Raw genomic sequence first — 6,650 nt, forward strand, 5'->3', positions numbered from 1 at the left:
TACTTTTTGAACAATATTTATATGAATTTTGATATATTTTAGTATTGCAACTGCTACTTTTGCCAAACACTTATACTATCAACCGCTAATTTGACAACTAGCCTCTACCACTACTAATTGACCGCTACTCGCTACCTTAACATCTACCCGCTACTCGACCGCTAAAAGCTATCCGCTACCGCTGCTTTTGCCAAACAGGACCAGTGAAAATAATAGGGAGTCTAATTACGGATTTTTTAATTGGTAATAATAATATTTATAATAATAATAATATTTTTGGAAGATAATAATAATAGTATTCTGAAAAAAATTATACTAAAATGAAGTAATAAAATGAATTATGTCAAAAAAATAAAAGGTAAAACGTTAAAAAAAGAAAAGAAAAAAAAGTGGAAAAAACATTCTGAATGTCTAATAGCCCAGCCCAATTCACAAAAGAGGCTTCCATATATATTTTCAAAACCCTAAAACCCTCTTCATTTCCCTTAGTTCAGCCGTTTCACCCCTTCTCTAATTCTCTCTCTTAATTTTCTCTCTCCTCAAAAACCTTAAAATCCATTCTCCATTGTTGAATCCAAGTACTCCACCATTGTTGAATTCGAGTTTTTCAGCTATCTTCTCACTCTCATACGGTATTTTATAATTTTTCATGCTTCTTGTTGATAATTTATGAATTTATGCGAATAGATCTTGTTATTTTACAAGTATACGAATTATTCTTGCTAATTTATGAATTTATGCGAATTGATCTTTCTAGTTCATGTATTTTTGTTGTTTATTTTTGCTAATTTATGAATTTAAGCGAATTAATCTTACTAGTTTATGTGACTGTTAATTTCCCGATTTATGAATTTTTTTACAAATATACGAATTATTCTTGCTAATTTATGAAATAATACAAATTGATCTTACCAGTTTATGTATTTTGTTGTTTATTTCTGTTAATTTTTGAATTTATACGAATTTATACGAATTTATACAAATAATACGTTCTGTTGCTGCATCATTGTTCCTTGTTTAATCTTTAGAAGTAACCTGTTTAAGTTCTTTTTCGCTTAATTCACTCTCGTTCCTCACCTGTTTCAGAATCAAGGTTTCTGCTTATTTCTGCGCATCTGCCATACCATCCTGAAATCAGGTTTGTGCTCTATTAACTGGATTCCAGATTTCCAGCACTTTAATAAGTGTTATATGGGCTGGAAATCAAGATTGGTGTGGTTTACTAATTTCTATAACCAGGGCAGAAAATGATTTTGTTTAATAATACACTCATTAAGTAATAAATCTTGAATTTATACGAATTTTTGTTGTTGTCTTAATCCTTGTTTTGAATCTGTATGTTTATTTTTGCTGATTTGAAGTTTCAAGGATCCTTTACTATTTTTGCTAAGTGTTCATTGTCCGCATGTTCAGTACGAATTTAATGATGTTCATTGTTCTTTTCAGCAATGGATCCGAATGGTAATTATCTTGACTCAGGTATGATTCTCCAATATTATTCTTTTTAGTTATTCAGTTACTCTAATTGTATATTGATTATGTATTTATTTTTTTTTGTTTATCAGTTGATAGCGACCTCGAGCCCGAGCCCGTTGTGGAAGATTTGACCGTACCAGACTCCGTCACTGATTTATATGCAAAGCGAAAATCATGGGTGTGGCAACATTTCATCCTTTACATGGAGGGAGAGAAAATTTTGGGTCGTTGTAAACATTGCTTGAAAACAGTGTTTCGATCAGAAAGTGTTAAGGGTACTTCTAATCATTCAAAACATCTCCGTAATTCTTGCCAAAAATATAATGAATTTAGAAAACTTCACTCTATCAGTAAATTTGATCAAAAAGTTTATTGTGCTAAGTTTGCTAAAGCCATAATTTGTCATGCGTATCCTCTTCAAATTGTTGAGCATGCTGAACTTAGGGAGCTCCATATATATTTAAATCCTCTTGTTAAGCATATAACAAGGAACACCATTCTTAAGTATTGCATTCGTGAGTATGACACGCACAAAGCTATATTGTCTAATGTATTGTCTGATTTGCCTGGCCGAATATGCTTTACTTGTGATGTTTGGTCTGCTTGTACATCTCGTGGATATATTGTCCTCACTGCTCACTTTATTGATGACACTTGGACACTTCGGTCCAAAGTCTTGTCTTTTAGATATTTCCCTCCTCCACATAATGGCAAGGATATTTATAATCTTACTGTTAAATTGATTGATGAGTGGAATCTTAAAGGGAAAGTCTTTTCTATTACTATTGATAATGCTTCGGCAAATGATGTTATGGTTGATGAGCTTAGGAAAGATTTGCTACAATCTCATTCTCTGCCATGTGATGGAAAGTTTCTTCATGTTAGATGTGCAGCTCATATTTTGAATTTAATTATAAGGGATGGTCTTGACATAGTTGATGAAAGTGTTGTTAAATTGCGCTCGATTGCAAAGTACATTGATTGGTCTGATGCAAGACTTACTCGATTTGAAGAAGCATGTAAGTCTTCAAAGTCTGGTTTTTCTGGTAGGCTGAAACTTGATGTGAAAACTCGGTGGAACTCGACATATTTGATGCTCAGAAAGTGTTTGGAAGCTAAAGTTGGTATTGATAGGTTTTGTGTTTTAGAATCTGGTTTGCCATATTGTCTAACTGCTGCTGAATGGCAAACCATACAAAATGTGTGTGATTTCCTTGAAGTATTTTATGATGTTACAGTTCTGTTTTCTGGTTCTGAGTACCCTACATCTAATTTGTATTTTGAAAACATTGCTTATATTGAAAGCTTGTTGGTTTCTGCTCATGCTGACCCTGATGATTGCATTAAAAAAATGGCTGCTCCTATGTTGGATAAATTTTCTAAGTATTGGGAAAACTATACTTCCATACTTGCTATCGCTGTTATGCTTGATCCGCGTTATAAAGCTCAAATTGTGAAGGATATGTATGACACATTGTATCATCATGATGAGAGTGCTAAAAAGGTGGATGAGGCATATTATGCTTTTACTGAGCTTTATACCTCGTATTCTGGTGTTAGTACCACTTCTATGTTTTCTGATCAAAGTAATTTATCTTCTACTATATGTGCTTCAAGTGTTCTTTCTCGGCCCTATAAGAAGATTGACACTAGAAAGGTGATTCTATTTATGTCATTTGAAAGTTTATTATTCTGGAGGTTCTTCATTTGTTTCGTGTTTGTGACTGTGTGTGTGTGTGTGTTTGTTTTGTTGTATTTTTAATTTTTTTAAAAACAGAGATATGTTGCAAGTATGGGCGCAAGCAGGGGGGTCAAATTTGATATTGATTCATATCTCAATTCCCCTCTTGTGCCAGTCATTGATGGACAAAAGTTTGATGTTCTTGATTATTGGAAAGGTCAATCGTCTGTGTATCCCATTCTTGCTCGTATGGCCAGGGATGTCTTAGCCATTCCAATTACTTCTGTCGCCTCAGAATCTACCTTTAGTATGGGAGGCAGAATTTTGTCTAAGTTCAGGTCAAGGTTGTTGAGTAAAAATGTCTAGGTTTTGATAACAACTCAAAGTTGGATAAAGGGTTATGATGAACCTATAGATGATTCCAATTTGGATGTTGTTAGGGAGGTTGTGCCTCAAGTGATTGATGACGAAGACTAAGAAAGTAAGAAGCTCTTTTTGCATTAATGACCCTCTTTTTGGTAAGCCCCTTTGATATCTCAACACTATTGAAGCAATTAGAACTTGCACAACTATATATCTAATTCATTCTCTGCAATCTTTACTTAGGACTGCATGAACCAGAAAATTGAAAGACTTTGTTCATTTTCTTTTACAGGTCATTTGGATTCGAGTGATGATTTTGCATCTAAATGAGCATGGAGCTGTTTAAAATCTCATGCCTTGTATATTTTGTGAAGTCAAGATTTTTTTTTGGAAGTGGAAGGCTTTTATTATATTTGAGAAAGCCATACCACATATTATTGGAGTTGGAACGTTGCAGTGATATTATATGCAACGTATTTTGTATATGAAAATGAAACTACTGAAAAAATTACCTAAGTTTGAATCATTGGATTATGTATATGTAATATATTTAATTATTATAATGAAAATGTAAGCGCTTGATATATTCATTAAAAGTTTATTTATTTTGCTTTCATAATTGTTTCTTATAGGTTGCGTCAGACTAGTAGTAATGTGATTTATATTGATATAATTGGTTATAGGTGTTGAGAAAAGAATTATTAGTTCATAAAATATAGCCGAATGGGAGGAAATTGATTAAAAATGACAATAGAATTTAGGCGGCATTTAACTAGAGCTTTACCAGCGAATCAAATAAATTCCCGCTTAAGATCTTGTGGCATTTATTAAAGCTTAGAAAGTTAATTTATATAATTGATGGTACATGAAGTAAACTTATGACTCGGGATTATTTCTTTGTAGTAAAAAAGTTAACTTATTAATAATTAGTAAATATATAGTTATAAGAACTACAATAAAAAGGTCAATAATTAATTATGGTCTGGTTAAGTTCGGATCGGGTAAAAATCAAATCGAGTTAAAATCGGGTCGGGTTAATATCAGTTCGGGTCAAAACAGATCGGATAAGATCGGTTATTTTTCGGGTCAATTTCAGATCGGATTGAGCTCGGGTCGGGTCAAATCGGATCGGTTTGAGTTCAACTCGGGTCGAATCGGATTCGGGTTGAGTTCAGGTCGGATCAAATCGGTGCCGGGTTAAGTTCAGATCGGGTCAAGTTCGGATTCGGGTTGAGTTCAGTTCGGTTACAGATCGGGTTTGGGTCTTGAATTTCTCGGATCAAATCGGATCGGTTACAGTTCGAAACGGATAGTTTTTTTCGGATCGGTTCGGGTTTGACACCTCTAATTACAGGCAATGGGTAGATTATTTGTCTTGGAAGTGGTTTTTTTTGCCTTGACAATATCAGCACTCTTTTATTTAATTATATTTTCCTAAAATTCGTATTTGATATTATTTGAGTTAATAATTATCTTTTGGAAAACATCAATTAAGGAAATCTCTTCTATAAATATCTTTCGAACTGATTTAGTTTTTATTTTGAGAAAAAATATTTTGGGACATATTCTTACAACGTGTGTTTCAATCTGTCAAATTGGTTGAGAAAATTAAGGAAGAAATAATGCTTCCTTCAGCTTGCAAAAACACACTTGAGCTATCTAGATTTTCTAGCATATCTAATCTTGTTAAAAGAGAGTTTGTTCCACTTCAGTCTAGAAATATCTTTGTGATTTTATAGCAAGGGTTTGAGTGAACTCAAGTATCTTTGTGATTTTATAGCAAGGGTTTGAGTGAACTCTTAGAGAGAGAGAGAGAGAGGCACAACTGATTGAGTTGTGGGGGACTTTGGTTCGTAGAGGAACTAAGGTCAAAGAGTCTTAGTTTGTAATAGGTTTTTTCCCTAACATCGATTTAGAGTTTGAGTTAAAATCCCTAGTTGTTGTGGATTTTCTACTTGACTAGGGTCCAGAAGTTTTCAACGTAAAAATCTCTCTTGCAATCTTTTAGTTCCTCACAAAGTAGTTTTAAATTTCGCAAAAACTATAGTAGTTCCCTATACTACAATGAGTCATGAGGAACCGCCTAGTTGTTCAATGTTAAACTTGGTGAAATCCTTTGTCTCTTGAAGGGCAATTACTTTTGCTCTCCATCTTTTGTCTTGGGGAAGACTACGAAGCACCTTTCGTACCTGTTCATAAGTAGGGTTTTCTTTCCAGGAGAAACTAATTCATTTTTGATGTTAGTAAAACATGTAAGCATTTCTTGAATAGTTTCCTTGGGTTGCATTTCAAAACGTTCATATTTAGACATAAACAAATCAATTTTAGAATGTTTAACGTCGTTAGTTCCCTCGTGAGTGATTTGCAATAAATCCCATATTTCTTTTGCGTTTTACCATCCCATGACATGATTGTGTTCATGGGGACCAAGTCAACAATAAAGCACTAGTTTAACAGCTAAAGCATTTATATCCATTTTATCAAAGTCTTCTTTATCAAACTCGGACATATGTTTAGGAATTACTTCATTCTCATCGTTGGTTTTGGTGACTTCGAAATCACCAAACTCGATTACTCTAAACTTGGTAATTCTCTGCCTTGGTAAATTTTTCCATTTGATTCTTCCTTGTTGTATTCATAAAGCCCTAACGAGTGAGGATCTCGGAGGCAAGATGAATCATCACGAGAAACTCGAAGAAGGTTACTCAACACAAGGACCTCCCATGGTCAACGGGAAGATTTACAGTTATTGGAAGAATCAAATGAAAATATTTATATAGGCGGATAATAACCAAGTTTGGGGAGTAATCGAAGTTAGTAATTTCGAATTCATCAAAACCAACAATGAGAACGAGGTAATTCCCAAACCTATGTCTGATTTTGATAAAGAAGACTTTGGTAAAATTGAGATAAATGCTTTAGCGGTTAAACTGTTTTATTATTGACTTGGTCCCCATGAACACAATCATGTCATGGGATGGAAGAACGCAAAAGAAATATGGGATTTATTGCAAGTCACTCACAAGGGAACTAACAAGGTTAAACGTTCTAAGATTGATCTCTTAATGTCTAAATATGAACTTTTTGAAATTCAACCCAAGGAAGCTATTCAAGAAATGCTTACATGTTT

General features: G+C 33.7%; 1 long non-coding RNA gene across 1 annotated transcript; it reads left to right on the top strand.

Moving 5' to 3' along the window:
• The first annotated feature begins 492 nt into the window (after positions 1–492).
• Positions 493–1,914, top strand: LOC145582228 (uncharacterized). The gene is made up of 4 exons (XR_014099837.1): positions 493–632; positions 1,087–1,138; positions 1,447–1,479; positions 1,566–1,914. It is a non-coding gene; the product is annotated as an uncharacterized LOC145582228 (long non-coding RNA).
• Positions 1,915–6,650: the final 4,736 nt, after the last annotated feature.

This window comes from Chenopodium album, chromosome 15, assembly GCF_948465745.1.
Source record: "Chenopodium album chromosome 15, dcCheAlbu1.1, whole genome shotgun sequence".
Taxonomy (NCBI): Eukaryota; Viridiplantae; Streptophyta; class Magnoliopsida; order Caryophyllales; family Amaranthaceae; genus Chenopodium; species Chenopodium album.